This window comes from Ceratina calcarata, unplaced genomic scaffold (genome assembly GCF_001652005.2).
Source record: "Ceratina calcarata isolate Rehan_Ccalc_2016 unplaced genomic scaffold, ASM165200v1 scaffold308.2, whole genome shotgun sequence".
In the NCBI taxonomy this organism is placed as follows: Eukaryota; Metazoa; Arthropoda; class Insecta; order Hymenoptera; family Apidae; genus Ceratina; species Ceratina calcarata.
In genome coordinates this window covers 281,186-305,807 of record NW_017153345.1, presented here as the reverse complement: position 1 = coordinate 305,807, position 24,622 = coordinate 281,186, and the positions used below count along the sequence as shown (strand labels likewise).

General features: G+C 42.1%; 1 protein-coding gene and 1 non-coding gene across 2 annotated transcripts in view; one reads left to right on the top strand and one right to left on the bottom strand.

Moving 5' to 3' along the window:
- The window catches only part of alpha-Man-Ia (alpha-Mannosidase class I a), a 284,265-nt gene that overhangs the window by 231,450 nt on the left and 28,193 nt on the right, over positions 1–24,622 (bottom strand). The gene's annotated exons all lie outside the window — the stretch shown is intronic.
- TRNAG-GCC (transfer RNA glycine (anticodon GCC)) lies at positions 18,202–18,272 on the top strand. The gene has a single exon. It is a non-coding gene; the product is annotated as a tRNA-Gly (tRNA).

Here is a 24,622-nt window from a genome sequence, read left to right as displayed (position 1 = left end):
CATAAGAGGAATGTTTTATATTATGAAAATACGTTTAAAAAAAAAAACTCCATGTGGAAGAGATTGAATAAACCAGCCAGAATAGAATGCAGCAGGAATCGATTCCGTTTCAATTGGAACACGATTATCGAAATGTGTACACAAAAATTTCAGCACTCTGTAACGAAATTTCTTGTTTTAATGTCTCCCCGCTCGTATCGATTCTCGCTCTCGTAAACTGTTATCAAAACCGTTTTGCGTTCCGACTTTTTTTCCCACCGTCCTCGTCATCACGCAACACAGTACAATAAAAAAAAAAAAAAACGAGGGAATCGAACGAGGATTTGCGATGATCGGGCGCAAACTCTTTCAGCCCCGCGGACATTTTTGCATTTATATTAAATGCGAAATCGTCGATCGTTTCGACGTTTTTCTACCGTTTCGTGCGCGCTCTCACGTCTCTTCCACAAAGGGGGATCCTACGTTCGGTGTCATTATCCGCGATCTCTTTAAAAGAAAATCGTTTGTTCAAACGAATGCTGGGTGTATTTCTTTTAAGAATACAATTGCTTTTTAAAAATCGTCCAAAGCAATGATCGTAAAAATATATTCTTAATGAAATCTGATATGAATAATGTACAAACGTAAAGATCTGAACCGTTTCTAATAGTCCATCTGGCTGTAGCTTGTTAGTATTCGACCGGTTTGCCGAATTTCACCGACGAACAGCTTTCAATCCCGGATCATTCTTCACGGAGTTACAACCGAATACACCCAACAATGCGGTAGTACTAGAGAGCAATTTGGTATCCATCTTGGGTCCGACAAAACCCGTAGCATGCGCGCATAGAGCCAAACGGAAGGCCATTGCTCACCTCGGGAGCACAATGCAAGTTGCCGCAATGTCCGATTCGTCAACATCCGGTTGAGCTCCTCGAGACCTCGCCGGGAAACTAATTGGCCCATTTTTCTCGTCAACGTCTATTTCGCGCCGAGGGGAATACGAGTGGCCCGGCCATTTACCAATTGCTTCGACAGGAACCCCTCCCCCCCGTTTCCCTTCGATCGCCCCCCTTCCTGGCCCCTGCCCATTCGAATCGTTGTTTAAACATCTCATGGTGGCCGGCCACACGAGAGAAGCATTGTCTGCGTTGCGATCGACGCTGGCTCGCGTCCAGCTTGCGCGACCTATTGAACCGGAAACGCCTCGAAGAACTGGTCCAACAGTGTCGGACTCGATGGATATTAAACGAACGAGAGAACGAAGGTTGAAATGTCAAACAAGCAAACAAATTCGTAAATCCAATTAAAATAATTCCATGCAATAATTTAATTATAAATAAATCGCTATTAGACAAGCTTTGAGCACCGAAATCCAAGCAAGTTACACGTGTACAAAACTACGGAGCACGTAGAAAAAAAACAGTTCATCCAAAGAAAAAGAAAACATTGAAAAAGTTAGTAAAAAGAGAATTTCAATGAATACGCGTCCTTTATCGCGCGAGAAGAGGGGAACAGGTGAAATTCCCGAGTCAGGAAACTCGGTATCAGCAATAGGAAATTACGAAAAAGTAACTCGCGGAGGGTAGTACGTACACCGGGTGGAAGAAAAACGAGGGGCCGCGTCACGAGAAACGAGCGGCTAGAAATAAAGCGGACAAACATTAACGAAGATAGATGAAGAGGACGAAAAATAGAACGCGGGACAGAGCTACACGGAACACCGAGTGCAAACCGAGGAAAAACGTCCTGCCGGGTAGGAGACGAGACCGTGGAAGGAGGAAATGTGCGGTATAATAATGAGAAGGAACCTTGAGCAACGACGAGCGAACGAGTGAAAGAAAGAGATTGAGGGTTGACTGGTGTAAATTGGTTTGCGATGCGCGCCTAATTTCATTGCTGTTGACTACAGATTAATGACTGCACTTTTACATGCAATCTTTTTTCACCTCGACTTTCTTACAAACATGTTGAAAACAGAGAATTAGGTAGAAAACAGACGAAACAATTTTAAAAAGAAAACGTGTAACCATTTTTGTCGTCATTCATGAACATCAAACTCTATCACGTATCCTGTTTTATGCCAAGTAATGAAAAAAAATCTGTCTATAAGAAACGTAGCTGCAGAAAAATTGGTAAAAGGAGGCGAAGTTTCATTTCGTTCGAAGCTCGGTTATCGCGTGTTTATCCAACGGCATTGTTGTTTCGTTTCTGGGCAAGGAAGAAAGGAACGAGGATAATTGAACCGTATCCTATCGCGGATATTCCCTTCGCCGCCCTGGACCACCGGCAGCATCCCTCTGCGACGAGCGTTCAAGCTATATAGATTCCACCCCGTTTTCCTGTTATTTGCATGCCGACTCGGGGCTATTCTTCGCCCGGAAAACGAATCAAAAGACGCGCTCCCGTATGAGGAACGACTCCGGAGATTATTCCTATCTTAAATTATCCTTTCCCAAGATTTAAAGGAATACCAGATCCTTTTTAATCTCGTTTAAGTCGGTGAGGAATTGGTTCATATTTAAAAGAGATTCTCGATCTATTTTTTAATTTGGCCAAAAGGAATTAATAATTTGATAAAAGTCGGTTTTTTTCCACATGATCTACCCTCGTTCGCATACGGCGACACCCTTGGCAAACGTAACCTATTTAAGATCGCGTTTATCGATCCGGGCCCCGGCATCAGATAACTGCACCTGCCATCGCGATATTTCCGTGTACCTACTGTCACTGTGCGACGTCGGATGACAAACGAGATAATAGCAGCCAACGACGCTTGACATTATTCATCTTACTCTTGACCCGGTATATCTAAACCTAAACTCCTTATATTCCATTAAACTGCAATCTCACCTCTCTCTATCGTTCCCCCCTCGTTAAACTATTAATATCTTATACCTAAGACTAACACGATCATCTTATCTAACGCGATGGGGTTGATCACGTTTCAGATTTTTAATTTTCAAGATGGCACGTGATGAATATTAAAAAAAAAAGAAAGATCAGATGAGAATACATTCTTCATGGAATTCTTAATAAAACCCGAAGTAATTTTCAGGATGGTACATGAAAATTGTTTATATTGAAAGGATTAATGATGGGCAAATGTCGGATCGTTTCGACGAGACATAAACTTTGCATAATGGCACGGTATTACGAAGACGGATAGCAGTCGCGATTGGAAGTGACGTCGTTTAGGACGATTCCGGACCCGGGTCACGCACTCCGCGGTTCCGCCGTTGCTAGTACCGGCAATATCGTACATCTCTGGGCAACGGTCAGCAAGAGTGATATTTATGTCGAGCCCGGGGTCCGCGGTAAATATGAAAAGGATGAAACAAGCCACGATCTAGATTTACAGCCCACACGTCCCGCAAAAATCTCATCTCTCCGATCCCTTCGCGCAGCGTTTAAGTGAAACGCCGATGGCCGTTCAGATACCAAAAGAACAATCGTCTTTTCATGCGTCCATTGAAATATCGCGGTAAACGACTAAAAAATAGCAGAACGAACAGAAAAACGAGAGAATCATTACACTTCACGTTGCACGGTAATAAAAGTAAAATAAGAACGCATTAATTTGGGACAAAGAGTAGAAACCTGACCATTAATTACAAATGCCACTTGAGGAGAAATAAGAATTGACCGAATTCAAAGAGGAAAAGGAAGGTTGAACATCAATTCAAACAGCGGAATTACGCGCCAAATTTGGCAACCCGATTCTCGCGGCGAGAGTCGCCCGAAAAGATTAATTTAAAAGGGTCCTCATTTATCTAAATGATGCTAACGAATCGCGACAGGTCGACAGTCAGGGTGCGTGGTTAAACAAGGCGTGAGTAACACGGGGAATCCGCAATTTATCACAGACCACGGAGAGGGAGAGGAGGACAGAGCGAGAGATCCGTAAGGGATGTTTGATTAATATTCGGATTAATTCCCAGCGCCTAATCCCGTGGCTGGGGTGATTAATAACGCGAACCGGCTTCGCCTCGAGAGACAGAAAAGTAGGAGACAAAAGGAATTAGGAGTCCCGTTAACGAGCACATTCAATTAATCGACTACAAAATACGCGTATATAAAAAGAATTATACGATCAATAACAGTCTCTGATAATTCATTAAATATTCACAGCAGGATGTTGAAAATCTGACTTAAAAAGCCTCCGCAATCTCGATTACCGTTTCTTAATCGCTCGTGCTTTGCCACATTCGAGTACATTAGAGTGAATAAAATTTTTCAGCGTCGAGGAACGCGGTTAAAAGGCGCGTAGTAACGCGGTGCCTGTTAAATTTTCAATTACGAGAAGCCCAAGGTCTGACGGGAAAGTATGCCGCATAGTTAACGGACATGCATTCATTATCGCGTCATACGCACGGGCCGCTCCGAAAAAGATACGCAGGTACGAGAGACACGCGAGCCCTTCGGGGGACTGTAAAAAGAAACGGCGCGGCGGCGGCGGCGGCGGCGGCGTCTGCGTGCAACGCGAGCAAACGGCGAACAAAAAGAACGTTTCGCATGTTAACACGCACGCACTCGCGGCTCTTAATTAACGCGGGCATTTAAAAACGCAGCACCGGGGATGACCAAGATTAATTCACGCCTACCTCTCCCTCTCCCTCTTTCTGTTTCACGTATTTACGTCCGGTTCGGGTAAATGTTCAACGAGACGTTTATATCGGTCGCGGAATGGAACGAAGCTTAATTAAGGTACCCTCGACTCCATTAGACGATGAAATAACCCAAAGAATAAACTACATTCAGTTTGCGAGAAACTGTCACGAGTAGTAACTTTACTCATTAACACATTTTTTAAAAACTACGTTTTTAGAATTTTAAAGATCTCTACTACGTGAGAAATAAAAATTGTAATTGGAAATTAGCAATCTCGTTTAAAATAAAACAAATATGTATAATTCTACGATGCGACGATTAAAATAAAGTAAATAACGATTGAATAAATATAGCTTGCACACTTGAAGCAAATAAAGATGTACGTTGACGGCATTCGGTTCTTTCAATCACCGTGACTCGATGCGATGAAATATTTAATTACGTATTACTTAATTCCACGTAAGGCGCTGAATACTTTAAACCAATAGCGAAAGATATCGACGTTTTACGTTACTAAAAGCTCGGCGGTAAATTGATTTCATTTGATCGACTGAAAACTCTGCAACTTTTTTTCAAGTCCGAAACGGTGTTTCGAAACAAAGTTTTTGATTTTACGGTGCAGCGGATACACTGAATTTTTTACTCGATCGAAGAGGAATTTGTAGCAATTCCAGTCGAGTACCTTGTAAATTTCGTTACACAACTCACCTCGCCTGTTCGTAGAGCAGTTATACGTGCTCTCCACCGCTCGTGATTAGACCTAAAAGATTGGCACTCACCTGAAAAAGAAAATAAATGAACATTAAAAAATTTGAATCAATGTCTATAATAAAAATTGCACGTCAAATAATATAAGCACAAAGGGAACCAACATGCAATATTAAAATCTCATCATCAGACTGACTCATCCTTTGTCATATCGAGATTTATAATTTATTTCAATCTCCCTTGCAAGATTCCCACAAGAATCTTTTATGTTCGAGTGAAGATTTTCAAGAGCAAGCGGGCAGGCAAGGTTGGGACCAGGGAAATCAGGAAACCGTCGCGGTATGCGGCGAGTAGTCGAACAAACGTGAGCGAATTTCCGGATCGGAAATCCGCGCCGGTTCGAATCGTGCAATTTAAGCGTACTCGGTTCGGTTGCGGTCGAGAGGAAAAAGAGAATCGTGTAAAAGATTCGGACAGAGCCGAGGAATTAGGGGGCGGGATATAAAGCCGGGAAATAAAACGCGCAAAAGGAATAAAGCGACTGGGTGTGCAGTGCTAGGAACGAAACTGTGTAGAGATACGGTGAGCAACTTACAAAAAAGCTCGGGGAAAAACGAGGAAACGAACAAAAGCGTTAATAACAGCCTAAAAGTTCTAAAAGGAATACAAATTTCGGTTTAGTGGGAACTACGAGCGAGCAGTAAACTCAGACTCGATAACAGAAATGTTAAGGTGCAATTTAGACAAGCGAATCAGAAAAATGTTGAGGAAGAGAAAAAACGCGAGGGGAACATCTAGATAGGCTATTTTATTTTGTCGGGGAAACCGCGGGAATTAAAAACACAGAACGGAGAGGTGAGAATTGTCCCGATAAAGGGAGGAGTACATAAAGAAGGGGAGTGAAAATCGTCGAAGGGAAAACTGCCGCGACAGGGGTGGTCGCTACAAACGAGATAAACTTTCACGATTTTTCCTCTCTTTGCGGCCGCCGCGGTCGTGAATATAAACAGGTTTTCCCGGGGCGAATCTCCCTGCGCCCGTGGCCCGGCCCCGCCGCTGCTGCTGCACGGCGCCCATAGAAAATCTACGACAATTCAGACATGCCTCCGCGTATACGAGAGAAACGAGCAACGGTCGTGCGGAAAAATGTACGAAAAGGGGAGAAAAGAAAAGCGTCGCGCGCCTCATTCCGCTCTCAATTCCGCGTGAAAATGTTTTCGCCGCTGATACAAGCGGCTGTTCCACAAAAACACGACTCCCAGTCAGGGCAATTGATAAACAATAAAAAATGCAATTTTACTATACGAACGAAGCTTCGATTATCGGATAGACAAAAAAAATAGGCAAGACTAAAATTATTATTAAAAACGATTCGAACATCTCGAGACGGTGTCATTAAACATTTATTTTCACACAGTTTATCTCCGGTTGGTTTACGAGTTCCGTTAACAGCCGCGGTTTAATGAATTCGCTACAATTACGGGTGATTGTAGGAGTGCGATCATTAACGCGGTTAGTTGCCTCGCGCAACTTATCTGCGAACGATGAAGTTTACTCCCTGCTATTCCTATGAAAGCGAGAGCTCGTTTGCACTTAGCCCGGAACGATTTTCGCATACGGTTCCTGGCTGCGATGGTTGCACGCAACTTAGTCGCGTTCTGGGACTGAAACGCCCATAACACGATGCTGCGATACCGCTTGATAGCGGCTAACTTTCAGATTGTCTGCTAAAATAACGGCAGCTGCGATGATACGAACTCGCTTCAGGTCACAAATAAATACTACAATCTGAATTTTTTCGGAAAAGCGGCGTTAATAAAAAAAGGGAGCGAGGACGTCGAGAGTAAAATTCCTAAGGGAAAACAATTGACGAGGAAGGAAAGAGGCAAGGATAGAACGAGAGAATACGGCAGCGTTTTTACGAGTGTAATAAATCGGATTCCGATATATGTACGGCACGGCCGGTACGTAAATTCGATTTATGGTGGCTCAATAAATAATACCGCTAGAGACACGTTTCAATTATCTCGGAAACGATACGCGTCCCCCCGGAGAGACGACGATTACTTCGACGCCGATCGTCACGCCAGTGTTCGCAGTGCTTTCAAGCTTTTATCGACTCTTTTCATTTCCCCTGTACAGTTATGGTCACCTTTATATTTATATACTGTAATAACTTGGTTTCGTTTAAATCGCAAAAATTATTAGCTGCATCCAATTGATGATTGCGAGAAATAAAAGAAATTAAGTCTCGAATTCATGATTAATGAAATACGGATCGTTTTTGAATATGAAAAAATAGCAGTAACAGTTTTTGAGGTATCGCTATCAAGATTTCCCGTTGACAAGCTCCTGGAGTTCAAATTACACAATGCCCGAAGCAGTAGTTTATCTCTTCGACTGGCCACGAGGCTCATTAATAAACAAGTCTGCCAACGCAATGCAACAATCGTCTGTGGTTAATCGGCTCGGAAAAAGTCCGTTCCGACGAACCCAAGGGCTGATACAGACGCGAACTCGGACCCCTGTACAGTTATGGTCACCTTTATATTTATATACTGTAATAACTTGGTTTCGTTTAAATCGCAAAAATTATTAGCTGCATCCAATTGATGATTGCGAGAAATAAAAGAAATTAAGTCTCGAATTCATGATTAATGAAATACGGATCGTTTTTGAATATGAAAAAATAGCAGTAACAGTTTTTGAGGTATCGCTATCAAGATTTCCCGTTGACAAGCTCCTGGAGTTCAAATTACACAATGCCCGAAGCAGTAGTTTATCTCTTCGACTGGCCACGAGGCTCATTAATAAACAAGTCTGCCAACGCAATGCAACAATCGTCTGTGGTTAATCGGCTCGGAAAAAGTCCGTTCCGACGAACCCAAGGGCTGATACAGACGCGAACTCGGTCTAACATGAATCGTAGATCGATTTCCGCGTTCGTTATCGACTTCTTTCTGTTCTCAACGGCGAACAACGCGCGGTGCTAGTAAAGCGTTATTGACAATCCCGACGGATATAAACGATACAAATGACTACGGGAGAGCTACCCGCGGTTCTAAGTTACGCGCGGTACCCGGTAATAAAATGAAATCTGTCAGTGCATAGCGAACCGGTTTCATCGTGATTTATCGCACGCGGAATCGTATTAGCGTTCGAGTTTATTGTAAAATATACCGTCGGCTTCCTTCCCGAGCTGCTGCAGTTTAATCTTCATTCGATTTTTACAATCAGGAAGTATGTGTAAACTCAGTACGTGTTGAAAGATTTTAAATAAACACATGAAATCGACCAAATCATTTTTAAATACAAACGTCATTTTTCTAGAACGCATAAAGAAATTCTACGTTGCCTGAAAATTCCAACATGCATAAAAAATACTTATTCGCGCGATCAAAAATAAAGAAGCGATATGTGCCGAAGTAAAAAGATAAACCATGTTTTCAATATTTGTCCATCAGGAAATCTGAACGTATTGGAAAAATTATTATCCGAACCGATTATTTGCATGAGCAACGATTTTCCAATATTTACGAAAGATTCCTTTTTGCAAATTGATTCAACCTTTAATTCCCGAGTAACTGGGAAACGAAGCCCGATAATCAAGCGGCCTGTAATTTACCACGTTAATTACGCGTTACGAGCAGCGTGAAACGGCAGCTGCACCGTGTGTATCGTTATCGTCATAAACGGCGGATTTGCATTCTTCGAACGGCGCACAAGTTTTAATTATATGAAAACAACGGCCGGCCGCTTATCCATAATCAGCGCCCGCTTTCTAAAATCCACCACACCCGGATTAATTCACGATGTTTGCGTCAACAGGACCGCGACACGGGGTTAAATTCGAGTCGCAATATGAACGAGATATTTCGTTGGTTAACCCGTCGCCCGCTCGCAAATTATATCGACGATTTACACCTTATCCTAACTCCCGGTACTCCAATTGTATCTAATTTGCTCTAATCCTACCCAATACATCCGTACAACGATGTACAAAGAAATTCATCTGACGAGACATGACTGGTATTATTTTTTTATATACACTTAATATAAAAAAAAGTTACGCTAATTCTTGGAAATACGTGCTAAGACACGATTGAATGACGAGTCATTCTAAGAGATTTTCCTGTCTGAGTATTATTGGAAATACGTGAAAATAAATTGTTTGGTCGAACGAAAGCCTGACCACGTTAATCGGTCGTAAAACGCGAATGCGAAACGAAAATGCATGCATAAACGCGACGCTCTCGGCTGGTATTGATAGACTGCATTTTCGAGACTAGTAACACTGGGAACGGAGATTGGACGCAATAAAATCTCGTCGCCGGTGCGTGCAATCTACGATAACGTCTGTGTATGCAGGAACGTCTATTCGGTTCCGAGGAGAACGACAGAATCGTACGAGCTATGACCACCGTAAAATTTAAGCAGATTTTCGCGTTACGAAATTCCCTTTTCTTCCAAAGAGTCTTATCGATATTCCATCTTCTCCGAAACCCCATCTCTATGTATGAAACTCGACGACTTCCTTGGAAACAAGTATAATATAAAAAAATCTGCTTGCTATTCAAATATAGATTACCCTATCTAAAATATTTTCTACAGAGACTTATCTATAATCTACGAAAAAAAATATATGAGAAATTCTATTGTTTCGCATTGATTCGATGCAACTGATACGATTATACGTTCTCTGTTTAAAGAGAGACCAACAGCGAGTTCGAGATAATTTCCAAGCTATCGTCAGGCAAGAAACGATTGTCCAGCGAGGCGAGTGCCAGGGATACTTTCAGAGAAAAGGAGCTTTCGACTTGCAACGGGGAATGTCAAACGACAGGCGCCGAGGTGCGCTGGCACAGTCGGAGAACTGAATGGGTACTTGCATTAAGTAAACAAGTTGCAGTTTCGCCCTGCACCAGCACGGTGTTACGTTTCTCTGGTAGCGAGATATTACATTCAGCCGGCAGCCTTAATTTTCGCGGCTCTCGCCCTCCGTTACGACGACCGTTTCCGGAATCAACGGTCTCCCTCGAATTTTCCAACCATCACCGCAAAATTAAAATTTCTATTCTATTTTCCGTAATAAGAAAGAAAACACTCGACTTTTCAGATGATGCACTGTGAAGAGGAAAAATGTTTGCCCATACAAGAATAATGATGAATATTACGTACTGTGAAACAAGAAATAGAGAAATAAAAACGATGTTGTTTTAATATCTCTTTCACGACTTTAATTTGACGTAATTTAACGTTGAGTTTTTATATTAAAAATTCTCTGGTTTAAAATGAAATTTTAATTTAAATGAAATTTTAAAAAATGCCTTGCACCGTTCGGTTTTAATATTTTATTGGAGAGTCTCGAATGAAATCCGATAAACAGGAAAATCCGGGATTATTAACGTCCAATTCATAATGAAAATAGTACTTAAAATTCACGTGTTGCATCTTCTACTAATGGTGTCAAGTGACCCTCTTATTGATTCATAACGTGTAATGATATTCCAGCAGCAAACGAGCGCTGATGCTCCTGTTTCAACCTTTAAAAGCATCTCCCCTCTTGCCAAAAGTTGGTTAATTTTCGTCGCCTCGACGTAACGAGACGCAGCGTAATTTCCTCGCTAACCACCTGCGGAAAATTTGATACGCAATACCGTAATGAACTCGGGTATTCTCCTCGGTTCAGAAATTAATGTTTACGCCGCGACTTAGCGACCGTAACCCTCCCCAGCAGGGTAGGACCGCGGAAGAGGGTCGAAGGTGAAACAGAACACGGGACTTGACACGAAAATTCCGCGCACGATTTGTTTGTCGGAACTCGGAGAACCGTGAAGGCGAAAGCCGCGACTAACTTTCGTTAATATGCAAACTGCGAACCCGATAAACTTAGGTAACGAGTGATAAGCTGTCCCTTGACTCTTCCCTTATCAAACTACAATCGAAGGAATCAGAGCGTTGGCTTCATTAAAAAGTTTCTACATGCAACAATTCGTATCGTCTGATTAACTAGAGAAATAAATGTTAGCTTAAACGAATTGCTACGATGGTAAGGAGATAATCAGCGGAACTATTGAGCAATTTCCTTAACGTCACGAATTAAGGAATTAATTAGGGGAAGACGTAATAGTTTCGGCGAAATTTTCCACCGCCTCACGTCCAAGCATTAATTCTCCGGTGGGAATCAGCTCGTAAAACCGATACGAATTGCGGGCGTCAATTTGAAAGCGGTTGAACACTAATTCCATCGTTCCTCCGCGTTCGTTACCAGAAAATATAGTATCTATTAGTGTCCAAACTAACTCCCTGCACTAGCCAAACGAATTTACTCCGTACTTAACTGGAACAGCAATTGTTCTAACATGAAATCATTCCAAATAACGTGAACTAAATTACAATACCAGACGTGACTTGGGCAATGATTAAAAATTACATCTAAATGTATCTATTGTTTCGATCATCGTATTAAAGCATTACACGTTGCCCTACTTGAGTCAGAGTCTTTATATGTTAATCCTGTATGGATTTACTTAATAAACTATCATACGACAAAATATGAACAGACAGGAGATAAATTAGAATGAAGTTCTACCGGAGCAAATTGGTGCGTCTTGGAAAATCGTCCGAAGTAAATTATTCGAGACACGTCGCGGTCCTCTCGAAAACGACCGCGACTTCCGGCTCTGAGATTCCGCGTCGAAGATCGTGAACGAGATAGCGCGGGTCGCTAGGCTCGTGGAACGTGACCATCGTGGTTCCACGATAAGGGAAAAGGGTAGAGGAACCGTGGCTCTCCGACTTTTGCATAATTCGCCAGCCGAGGAACGGCGTGGCTAATGAACTGCTAAACGAGTTCACGGGTTTTAGTCGAGACGGCAGAAACGGAAATTAACGCTGCGCTGCGTGGCTAGCTGTGCGAGCGTTCCGTGAGAGCCATCAAACTCGACTCGAGCCTTTTACTCGAACGGGTTAACGCCCGTTTCGATCTTCAAGATTTATGATTCGTGCTAGACATATAAAGCTCGTCGTTATCTCAACTGTTTCACTTTTCTAACGGGATATGACGCTTAAGGCTGTTTCTTCCACCCTGACGGTGTCCAACACACAGGATCGATTTCTAAATATAATTTCAATAAATAACGTAAATCCAAATGAAATTAATAGAGAAGGTATAAGATTTTGCGTCAGGAATTGAATAATTCATACTGGATTTTTCGTAAGCAGATGGATTATCGAATCGCGGTGGAAGGGAGTGCAATTACGTGGACGAATCGTTACCTTCTAGTTACCTAGCGAGTCACGGTTATTTCTGTTCCGCGTCCCCCGGTGTTGTACTCGCGGCGAAACAGCCACGTGGCACGTGAAACGGACATCCTCGATGCAAATCGCGTGCGAGACCTCCCGCGGTCCCGACTATTAAGCGCGGAAAACCCCCGTGAAACCGTGTATTAAACGTGACTCACGGCCGCGGGATCGTGCAACCCCTCGACACCGCGATGCGATGCGGCCGTCGCGACGACGACGCCCGAAACCACCGGTTGCCACATCTTTCCAGCCAATTCAACGAACTTCCGCGTGGGGAACATCTTTATTCATGGCCACTGCTACCACGGTGTTTGCGTTCAGGAAATGTTTCCTGGAATTCGAAGATGGCTACGTGGCTCGGATTCAACGCTAGACAATTTATTGATTTTAACTCATTCTCCAGTTGGAAAAATGATAATTGGGATATATAAGTGAAATTCCATTTTTTCAGATCTATGACTGCTCGAATTTCATGTAATTAAACTCTGTAGTGAATCGGAATGCATAAAACGAATTCAGTTTTATTCCTGAAGTTGAATGCAATTGGATATGACAAAGATAAAGAAGTTCTTCATTAAGAAGTTCTAAGCCGAGTCTTGACGTCAAATAAAATCCTTTTCGTATCTCGCGATATTTTTAATATTCATTCGCGATGGGAGTTGACCGATATCATGAAATATTCGGTTCGCGCATCGCCGTCCCTGCCTTTGTCCACTTTTTAGACACGTACCGCTACCTCCAGGGAAATCAATATCGTCCAATTCCGTATGCTTTGGAGACTTCACGTATTTCTCGCGGGGCCGATCCCTTTAAGCGTCGAAAGCGAAACGTTACCGACGTTTTAAGGAATCGCGGATTGCTCTTGTCTCGTCTGATAATTTCACACGACGTCAACTATTCAGAACGTTTTCAGAACCTTAAAGAGAATTTGTAAGAGACGATCATTATCGATCTGATGTAATCCAAAGATCAGAATAAAGAATTTGTTTCAATGAGAAAATCAGATCTCGTATCTTTATCATTTTTCCCCGAGTCCTAATCATTTCCAGTACTGAAGAGACATATTTATTAATAAAAACGACACCTTCGTTCATTTTAATTACCATAAAAAGAAAAGGGTAAAGGTTCTCGAGAAACCAAGCGAGTTTCACGTTTACGTTGTTGCGCGCGTATTAGACAGCAATTTATATTCATTACAATCTCTCTGTGCTTGTCCCATTAAAATGGATGAAACTGGTTATCCATGATCTATGAAAAATTCCTTAAAGCAACGAGCGGTAGTTTTAAAGAGAAAAAATAAACTGAAAGGTCATCGACAGGGTCGATTTTACTTCCCAGAGACTTCAGATACAACGCGAAAGACGTTCGCAAAAAGGAAAGGTGGTTCAGCGTTCAATCTTTGCCAAACGACCGGATCCGCGGAGTTTGGATATATACTCGACGTGTATGAGATACACCCCGAGTTTTAAGATTGATGGCCTCGCATTTTGTTATTCAAAGCAGGGGAAATTAAAAACTGTGTGATCATAAGAATTTTCATGAGCTAACGATCGTAATTAAATTACAAATTCCTGTTTTAATATCCGAGTAAAATACACTTCCATCCTGTTGACTGAACACTTTCTAACTATTATTCAATGCTGTCTGAACTATTGCCTAACGGAGCGTGAAACAGTTAACTGTTGGCTAACTGTTATCAGTTTCTCGTTCTTCGCGTAGCGCAAATTGAACCAAATCGTTCTGCTAATTTGTTGAAACTCTAAACGGATTTTAGCATTCGATGACTAATCGAAGATTGGTAATTGACTGTCTGACCGTAAATTAGGTAAATCACCATCGATCCAATAAAATATTTTCATGAATCTAAAGTATTCCCATTGAAATTCTGCAGCCAAGTAAATGCGCATACTAAGAATTTGCGAAATCTCAGTTTCACACATTATTAAAACATCGATTGTCTACCCTCGACGATAAAAAAGACCTGGCGCTATTTCTTGTAAGATGTATGAGAACATCTACGAGAGGACTTTGATAAGTCGGTAGCAGCCCTCGGATTCACGAAGCAGAGAGCCGCGTGACCGCGTCGGATGATCCCTCGAAAAGCGAAAGAGGGACTGGTAATCCGGGCGAACCTCGGGGATAATCCAGTGTACGGGTGGAAACGTTGGCTGATCGAACCCCTTTTTATCCGTTCCACCGGCACCGCAGCCATTTACGTGTCCGCCTTATCTCGACTCGTACTCGTGACCCCGCGCTTAAACGTCGATCCGACGTCGTCTTATCAGTCACCGCGCGCGGGGGCGGTCGGGTTCATCCCACGATACGTCTCTCTCGAAATCGATTATCCCGTTTCTCTAAATCAGTACGGGAAATACTGCCAAAATTTGTAGCCTCGAATTGATCAAACTTTCGTAGTCATTTCAATTACGAATGGACAATTTAGTATGAAAAAACTAAAAGCCATTTCGAAACGGCGTACCACTCATTTGTGGGACAAAGATGGTAAAGAAGGAAGAAGAACCGGTGACTGAGAAGCGGATCGCCAAGCGGCTTTCAAGATTTCCCGAGATGAGACCACCTGCGACAAATTGTGGTCGCTATCGTCGTCGTATTGTACCGCATCGCGCGGATTCCCGGTACACCGCGGCAGTGAAAATCTATCGAGATTATTCCGGATCTCCGAGCTTGACAAAGCTGGAAAAATATTTCACGGCGCAGAATATCGTCTAGAAATTATTATTAACGTTTCGCAGTTATTTCGCTCCAATTAACGTTACCCCCGGTGACTCTCGAAACGTTCCGAGTTCTTGTTAGGTAAATGGATTATCATGAAGTAAAAGGAACTATGATTTAGTTTTTTGCTGCTTGAATCTACTCAAGTCACTCAAAGTGTCGGAGCAGAAAGAATAGTGAAGAGAGATTAATAGCACCCTAGGTTGGCACAGGCTAATTACTCAAAGGAGATGCCCGGAAAAAGACGAAGTGGCGAGTGTTTTTGCTAGCAAAGAAGCGCGCACTCTGTCCTTTTCAGGAAGCTTGACGAGCTTTCATCGTGACAGGGTGCTTGATTGGGGACTTTCTTGTAAAGATGGATCTCCGTCGATCGGGATTTGTAATAGCTCCAATTGAGACCTAAGTCTCCCAGGTCGTTCGTGCTCAATAGCTCGGAAGACGGATTGATAACGAGACCTTTTTTGACACTTACAAGAAGAGCGAATTGTCAAATCGATTGAACCCAATGGGAAACAATTCGATCATACATGACCAATTACTGCGACGGATTAAAATAAATCCCAAGGACAGATCGAGCGCGTTCATCCGTCAAACGTTTAACGAATGATTGCTTATTCATATGTCAAAGTTGCAATTCTTCAATTGGCACGTCGAAACAACGAATCGATCACACTCGACAGACTTTTATCGGAACGTCGATAATAAAAAAAAAAAAAAAGGAAGAACGTTCCCAGGCGTCGGACCACCACGAATCGTAAGAGTTCACGAGGTATCCACGAAAACATTTACGCAGCTCCTTCGCTACCTGCTGCTCCTTTTCTCCGGACGGATCCGCCGCCGCGTCATCGTCTTAAGCCAACGAAAAGAGGCTTACGCTGATTGACGGGGAAGTTAGCAGAACTGCCGGATCGACGGTTTTACACGGCCATGTCCCGCGTATTAGTGCCGCGGGCTGCTTTTTCTTTTTTGGAGCCCACTTGTCTGGCATCGGTTCGACCCTGTTTGACATGGATACGGAATCGTGCGTCGACGTACCCGTAAGCCTGCTCTATTCGAGATTTAGAAACCGATCTCTCCTCCACCTGTCCGTCCCGGAGAAATCCCAAATCCGATCGATCGTCATCAGAGAGATCTCGCATCTCGAGAACTAAGAATTATGCGGACTTCGTTCGTCCGTCTGCCGTGCGGGATTGTTCCCTTGTTGTTCCTATTTTCAGATTTGAATTTAAACTACGTTCGATTATTTATTTCGTCCTCGTTCGAACACTGAAACATTTGTATTCGTGAGGTGAAAGAGAGAGAATTAAAATTAATTCTATTTCTAAAATAAACTCTATGTAAATTCCTATTTTAAACTGTATTTCACTAATAAATGCTTAGTTGCTTTTATTAGAAAGAATCATATTGGAAAATAGCAACATGATTCAGTCCCTCAGAATTTCTGAAGCCATTTATATCCTATACTTGCAGCAATTGCAAGCATCAGGAAACATAAACATAATCCCACAAAGTCACTTAGTCCCTCAACTTTCCCATTAATCTCCGGCATCCATAATCGCCCGGAACGGCTCAAAGCCGGGAAATAAGAATTTGAGACGCGAGTCATGGAGGACGTACTAATTAGCGTATGTTCGATAGAGGGTAGCAGATTCAGTAATAATAATCGGAAGGGATCCGAGTTATCTTGGCGGATACAAGCGCTTCGCCACGTGACTCGATAACTTTCGTATCGCGTGGATCTCGTCTCACTGCTGATACTGGAGATCAGAGATAACGAGCGTTCACGGGGATTTCAAGTTCAGGCAGAACCCCAAAGCAAGTGGCTCTCATTTCAACCCCGATTTCCCTTCGAAAGCTCTTATTCTATCGAACCAGAGTCTTATAATTAAAAGCGGCAATACTAAATCTCTTGCAAAATCTCTCGAATTGTTTCGTCAAGCAAACAGAATTTTTATTAAAAGCAAACATTATTATTTAATTATCTTATTTTTAAAAGAAAGTTGAATCCACGACCTCGAGCTGGGAAACAACGTATAGTGTTGAATTGAGTACGTAACTATTTTCTGAAATGGACGTAAAACAAACCAAGGATTACAGTTTGGAGAAAGTTGTAACTGTAAGCAACAAAAGATCGAGTGAGGCTCTTTTAAATGTTTTTTCCAAGTAATCCCACTCGGCGATAAGCAATGGCGCTGAATTTATGACCGGGTCCGTCTATGGCAAACCACATGCGAGCGTTTGTCCAAAATGTTCCTCAGGACGGTCGTAATGCGACGCGTGGGGCGCAAAAGTACGTTTAAAACAAAGCATAAAGAAAACGTAGACAGTGTTCTTGCGAGCGTCGAACTGAGCGGTTGTCTTTTTGTCCTCAGATCGACGTCTCTTCTCTTACGTGTGTTTTAAGCTATTCGAACTTTATTGAATAAATAGTGCATAGTTCCATTTACTCTCATCTTTTCTGGTTTTTATCTCACATACCTGAAATAAATGACCCTAAGTCATTTTTTCCTAATAAGACATATAGTATCCTTTTTAATTGTGAATCCAGCGTTTATAAAGCTTTCGGCTGCTCGCACTCCGGTGGGTCTTTTCAGTTTTTTCCTCCCTTACTTTCTAAAGAGTAAAGACGGTTGGGATAACGCCGCCGAATGTCTGCAAGCCAGATGTTGACAATTGACCCTGTCGTAAAACTTGGTCAACTACCTGGCTCGCACAATTATGCTTGCTTTCTTGAATCTTTTATGACATATTTAAGCCATAAATCGATACAAAGAGTCAGAGTTTATGTTCTAACTACCACTTGGACTTAATTGTGGCCTAATTTAGGCTCGTGAAAATTTAATCGGCGAAGTACTCTGTCACGAAGCATCGGTGGTTCAGTGGTAGAATGCTCGCCTGCCACGCGGGCGGCCCGGGTTCGATTCCCGGCCGATGCAATTCTCTTTTTGTTTTTTAATTTACATTTAAACAATATCAATACCCAACCTATGTACTTTACAAAATTCGTCACAGTACATGCATTATTTATACCAATCTCAATTTTCATTCATTTCTTACCAAGACTCTTATACACATTCAAAAAAAACCCACATTATTATCTTTTCACTATCATTATTATTATTACTATAATAATATTTAAACAAGAAACTATTCGTATACATCTGCATTCATTTAGAGTTATCATTTATTATTCATTATGAATGATCTTACAAGAGTTTGATCTAAAGATCAATGAGACTCCACTACAACTGGATTCCATTACAAAATAACTAATGTTCGGTACTATGATAAGAATCAGAAGGGGCCAGGGAGGGACAGTAAAGGAATGATAAATTTATGAATAGCTGACAGTAAGGTGGCCACATCTGGCGAAACCCGGAGGAAAATCCCACGCCCGAGGTGCTCTTACGGTAATACCGCGGAACATATGTTTACAGCAAAGGTACGGCCATGTTTTATACATCGCATCTAAAATTTCCCCTGTACGGCTTTAAAAATATCAGCGAGGATGCCCTTCGCCGAAGGGAAGTCGTCGCGATTCGATAAACTGCAAATGAATAGCGACGAACGACTATGATAGACAAAAAAAGATACGAATAAGCGACTTCTATTAAGTTTAGCATTTGCTGTATAAATATAGTTTGGATAGGATCAGGTAATTAAAACGATTGCATTCAATGATGATGAGAACGTTCAACGAGATTCATATGGTCTCACAAGATTAAATTGATCTCATTACTCGCTATACTGTCCTGACCAGTCGATGGCCTACATTTCTCTTAATTCTCTTGAGGCAGACATTTCAGCTGCTTGAGAATATGTACACACATAATGTTTGAAGCGAGGACTACTGACATAAGTACGTTTGAGGATCATGTCTTTGACGAAATCCGCTTTGAATCTGCTAATGAACTGAATTACCAGTCCTTTTCACTTCAAATCGTGTATAAAATATCGATAATTTATATTCGTTGATTAAAAGTAAAAAAAATTCCTACTATCAATGTTATCTGTTAATACAATATCAGACAGTGACTCATGTATTATAATTCGGGAACTGACGTATTGATAAGAAAAAATATAGAATCCTTTCAAAACGAGACATGCTAAATGATTACCAGAAAAGGTAAGAGAGAATCCCTGCAGTGCGAGTATTGGATATTAAAAGGCGATATCGTTTTAGAACCTAATTCCATTAGCAGATCATTCAATAACGCTCACCGGTTCGAAACGGAACGGGAAATCTGGTTTCCACTCTTTCATTTCTATCCGTCTGCTCAATCATTTGGAACATAAACTTCGTTTCAACGAATCTATAAATTCTGTTCTTACTACAAGTTCCATTAATACAATTCATACTTTGTAAAAATTCATATGCACCATGAATTAACGAATGATCGTTAAACTACTAAAAATTTTACTAACAATTGCTCAATAAGCCTCGTCATGAGAAATCTCGATTGTGCAGAGATCAAGGAGTGGTGAATGATAATGAAATTGTAACATGTAACAGCCGCTCACGGACCTGGTAACTCCTTCGTAATCCACTTCACAGTTGCCACTCTAACTAGATATCATCGGCCTACTTTCCAAAGAGCTCTACCTAGCCTTTGTCACTAAACACACAAGCTGCCTTTCTTAAGATGCAGATAAATTTCCAAACAACCAGGGATGCTATATCGAGCAATTTCTCCTCTTTCCGTTCTGTCCCCACTACTGTATGCGCAGTATGTTCTCCACACTTACGTCGACCCATAGACACGTGCCCGTGTCACGTGTCAGTGAATTATGCGATCCTGAATTTTCTAATAAGTGGAGATAAAATACAAAACGGGAAGAGAAGAAATCATAGCATCCCTGACCACAACGATTAAATGTTACAGTAATACGTTGCAACAATGAGTATTATCTTTCATTGGATAGTTATCAGATAGTGGACAGTACAATAATCCGAGATAATAAATATACACAGGTCTCGATGTCCCTGCGCCAAAATCTCCCCATTACTAACAGGAATTATTGCACAATTCAAAGCAGACCCTCGGTCAAAGGAATCCTATCTGATGCAATAGGGATACAATCCAATTCGAGTGGATTTTCGCTAGAGTGTTTCGAGATAGAGTCTCGGAAAGGCGAAGCAGGGACGGGCAGGACCCGAGTTTCGACAGAGCGAGTCGTCTACCACTACGACCAGGCAACGAACCCACTTTCAGCATCAGCTGGCGCTAATCACGGGATTATGTTTTACCCAGGCATCAGACGTTGCCTGAGCATTTGCATATTTATTACCGACGACGACGCTGACAGTCATTTTTCCTGAACGACACTTCCGCCTAGAGATCGCATAAATTCAATGAAATATTCTTTATATCACACGTGAAAATTCATTGATCTCACAGTTAAACAGAGAAGATCATCAGTAACGATACTTTTCAGAATAGAAATTAATCAATACAAAATTCATTAATACAAAATAAGTTAATCCACATTTGGTCAATCCGTGAAACAAGACCGGGAGCACAAAAGACGGATCTCGTCTTTGATATTACGTCGATTGCAAATTTTATTAGGGGCGCGTAATTAATTTCAATCGTAATTAAATTTGCATGTAATTACAGAATCCAATTACCCCGGGGCAGGGACCGATTCGGTGATGTGCTGGCGTTTACAAAAGCCAGAGCACGCGGAGTGACCCGTGCGCGCTACAGATCAAAGGAAAGCGAAATATGTTAGTTTACGGAGCCAACTGGTGCTCGTCGCTTTACACACAGCCGGCTATAGCTCGCGCATTTGCATCTGCATCATCGGCGTACCATTCGCAAACATCCTTCACGATTCGTCGACAGGGAAACAAAGTTGTGTATCAAGATTTCCGGACATTCCTTTCCGGTACGAATTAAAGATATTTTTATGATATACGCGAGAACCGCTTAATCGGATCATAATTAATAGGAGACCGAGATAAGGATTTTAATGATTAAGATAATCTCGTGTATTTCACGTTCTCTTTCTTGTATTAGCCAATTTTCAAGGGAAACAAGCGACTACTTGGTCCATGCGCAAGGAACGTACTTTACGTGGTGCGGAGCACCACTCGAGACGACCCATGACCCGAGTGCCACCCACGGTTGCTTTTGAGGACCCTGAAAACTTCCAATCTCGACGAAAACGAAAGATAAGCCAGAACCGCGTTGCAAAAAGATTTTACAAGAAACCAGAGAGGGCAGCGGCAATAACTGGAATTACTTAAAAGAGGGAATAATTGAAAAAGGGGGTGAGACGTGGCTGTCGCGACACGTTTGTCGAATTCTACGTAACGCTAATTGCGATCACCCAGCGTGAGACGGAGAAAAAGCGACGAAACGAAACGGGGGAAGAACGGGAGTTCGAAGAAAAGGGAGGAAGGCGGATGCGCGGGCACTATAATTTCCCGGGGACGAAACCAGAGCGGACGGACCGCAAAAACGAGAAGTCTCGCGGGAGAGGAAAAGGATCGACGCGATCGCACGGTACGTTTTCGAGGAAGAAATCGTTGGAACGAAAGCGAGAGGCGTCCTTTATCTCGGTCGACTCGTTTTATCGGCGTCGTTCGGATGATGAGTTTTCCCTTATTTGTTTTCATCCAATAAGCGAAAGGACGATGTGGGCCACCGACGGTGTTCGCCGGAAATGGCTCTCCAGGTGCCTCGTCCCGTGGGACCCCCGTCCTGGATGCCGGGACCGAATTCGTTCCGGCGATCACGAGCATCAGGAAATTTTGTATATGCTATATACTTTTATGTGCGGTCCTTTCAGGAACGGTCATTGGAAAAGTTGATGGCGCATGATCTTTCAAGGGGACACCCTTGCAGATTTCGAGCCAACATATCGAATAAATCAGAGTTGTAATGCAAAATCACTAAACGTGTCTCAATAAATTCTAGTATTTAAATAGGAATAAAACGATTGCGCGGACAGCATCAAGGAGTGAAAATTGCTCTCAGTAACTAAAACGATGCAATTAGCCTCGTTAGTTGGTAGATTAAAAAGAAAACTTAATTAGTTAAAGAGAATTTCTTGTGAAAGTGGAAATCTCTGATCGATTGATCCAACGAACCTGTTCACCTTGCTGCGCTCCATTAGAATTCGACGAACATGGTAACTCGAAGCAGAATGCGACGATCGTTACAATTTAAGAAAAACAGAATTTTCAGATAGATAAGCAGAGAGAAATTAAAATTTCTAAACAGCAAGGATTAAAATGCGTTTAATTTTCTATTAACGTGTTCGTTAAATTTAATTTCCACGTGGCAACGATCTTCGTGTATGATAATATCAGACAAATAGGGAAATGTCGTAGCTGACTCGGTGCCTGTTCACTATTCACGGTAAAACTTGTCTGCCATCGGAGCAATGAAACACCGTGGCTCGAGGGATAATACTAAGTTTCTGCTCACGAATTGCATGCAGATTATGCAACGATACCCGCGCCAGGCTGGTATTATTGGCCGTCCACGCATCCGATGGAGGTGAAACAACAAACTTGGAAACTTTAAATCTACTCGCGCAATAACGCCGTTGCCGGCAGAACAAACTGTTCCAATTAACGCGTATCTGTTCCGGAAATTCCCATTTCCAACAAATTAAGGACACTCGGTATCTCAATTTTATGCAGCAATTAAAATTCTGGATTATCATTCATACAAACGTTGCAATATTCGTCAGATACGTCGAAATTAATGCAAAGCTGATAGATAATTTTTATAATCACTTGCATATCTCTACTTGCAATTGTGAACGACGCGAATTTCAGCGGCGGAGAATAAACTGGCAAAAATCCGCGGCGTCAAAGCCTCGGTTTCGACGCATGTAAAAAGGCGAAGGGAACCGGCCAGGCGTGAACGCGAAGAGAAAAGAAGAAAGGGAAGCGGACTGGCCGTGACATTGCAATGAAAGAGCACCGAACACGGCGAAACGTCTCCTCGCGTGTAACGTCTATAATCCGTTTTGGCCTTTCCCATCCGCGAGGCCGCAAGCCGGCTAGCGATGCGTAAAATTAAACTCCGCTCTCGCCGGAGTTGCTCCGATACCGATCTTAAGATTTCCCACGTGACACGAGCGGCTATGTACTTCCAGAATTTTTTTTCTACCCTCCACCCGGCGAATCTGATCGAAAGTTTTCATGAAAAAGTCGCCTGTTTTCAATATTTACTTGTCAATATTCCACGCCACTTTCCTAGAAGCGTTCAAGTTTCTAAATTACGATTTCCAATCAGTAAAAGTATTACAAGCATCTTGAAATTAAATGTAAGGAACTTGTTCGAAGCTCTCAAATTTAATTTGATTGCACGTATAAAAAAATATACTGAAACCGTGAGACAGGATGGAATGAAAAACAGAAAATACCTCAACGATTCCGTTCCTGTCGGACACCGACTGTCGAGAATAATTGCGAGCATGAATCGCGTGGCTCGCGAATTTACGTTTGAAACCGGTGTTTCCTATTTCGCGAAACGAACGTGACCAGCTCGAGACGAAGCCAGTGCATCGCTTTAATTAAGGCTCTCTCCTATCAGCCTCCTCCCCGTCCGTTCGCGTGCAATTTTCTACGAGATAAGATAAGCGAACGAATTTCGGTGGCACCAAGAACTTTCTCAGGCTAGAGCTCCTTGCAATTACAAGCGTAGACGGTTTTAATGATCGGATCCCGAGTCATGTTGAGACGTCCCGAATTAGAAAGTCCGAATACCGCGCGAGGGAGATCATAAAGAGAACGTGAAGACTGCATGGAACCACTTCAACCAGCCGATTCACGGGTTCATTTTATTTCATAAACTCTAATTAATTAATCACGTTAATGTTTCGATCCTAAATTTTCACTACGAATAAATTAACTATGACACGCTGATATAATCAAGGAATTTTCATTAGATGTTTGTAATTGTTGATGAGATAATTGAATGCATTACCGAACGCCTATTAGTTTGTAGCTGCGTTCCGTTCATTTCAATCGGAATTAACAGTTTAATTAAAACGATTTGTTCAAGCAAAGGTTCCTGTTTGCGTAAATGTTCCTACCGCAAGCAATCACGGATATCGTTACCGTATTATATATCAATAAATGCCATAATCAATTTGAAGCGTGACATGCTTCAATACGATATTCAGTTTAAGGATGTATTAACTATAGAGTCAATCCCAAAAGTTTATGTACCTCAGAAAAACGCATTTCCTAGAATTAAAAAGAAATCAGACGTCGGAAGAACAATGCTAATAATAAATAACTACGTGCTAAAAAGTATAGAAG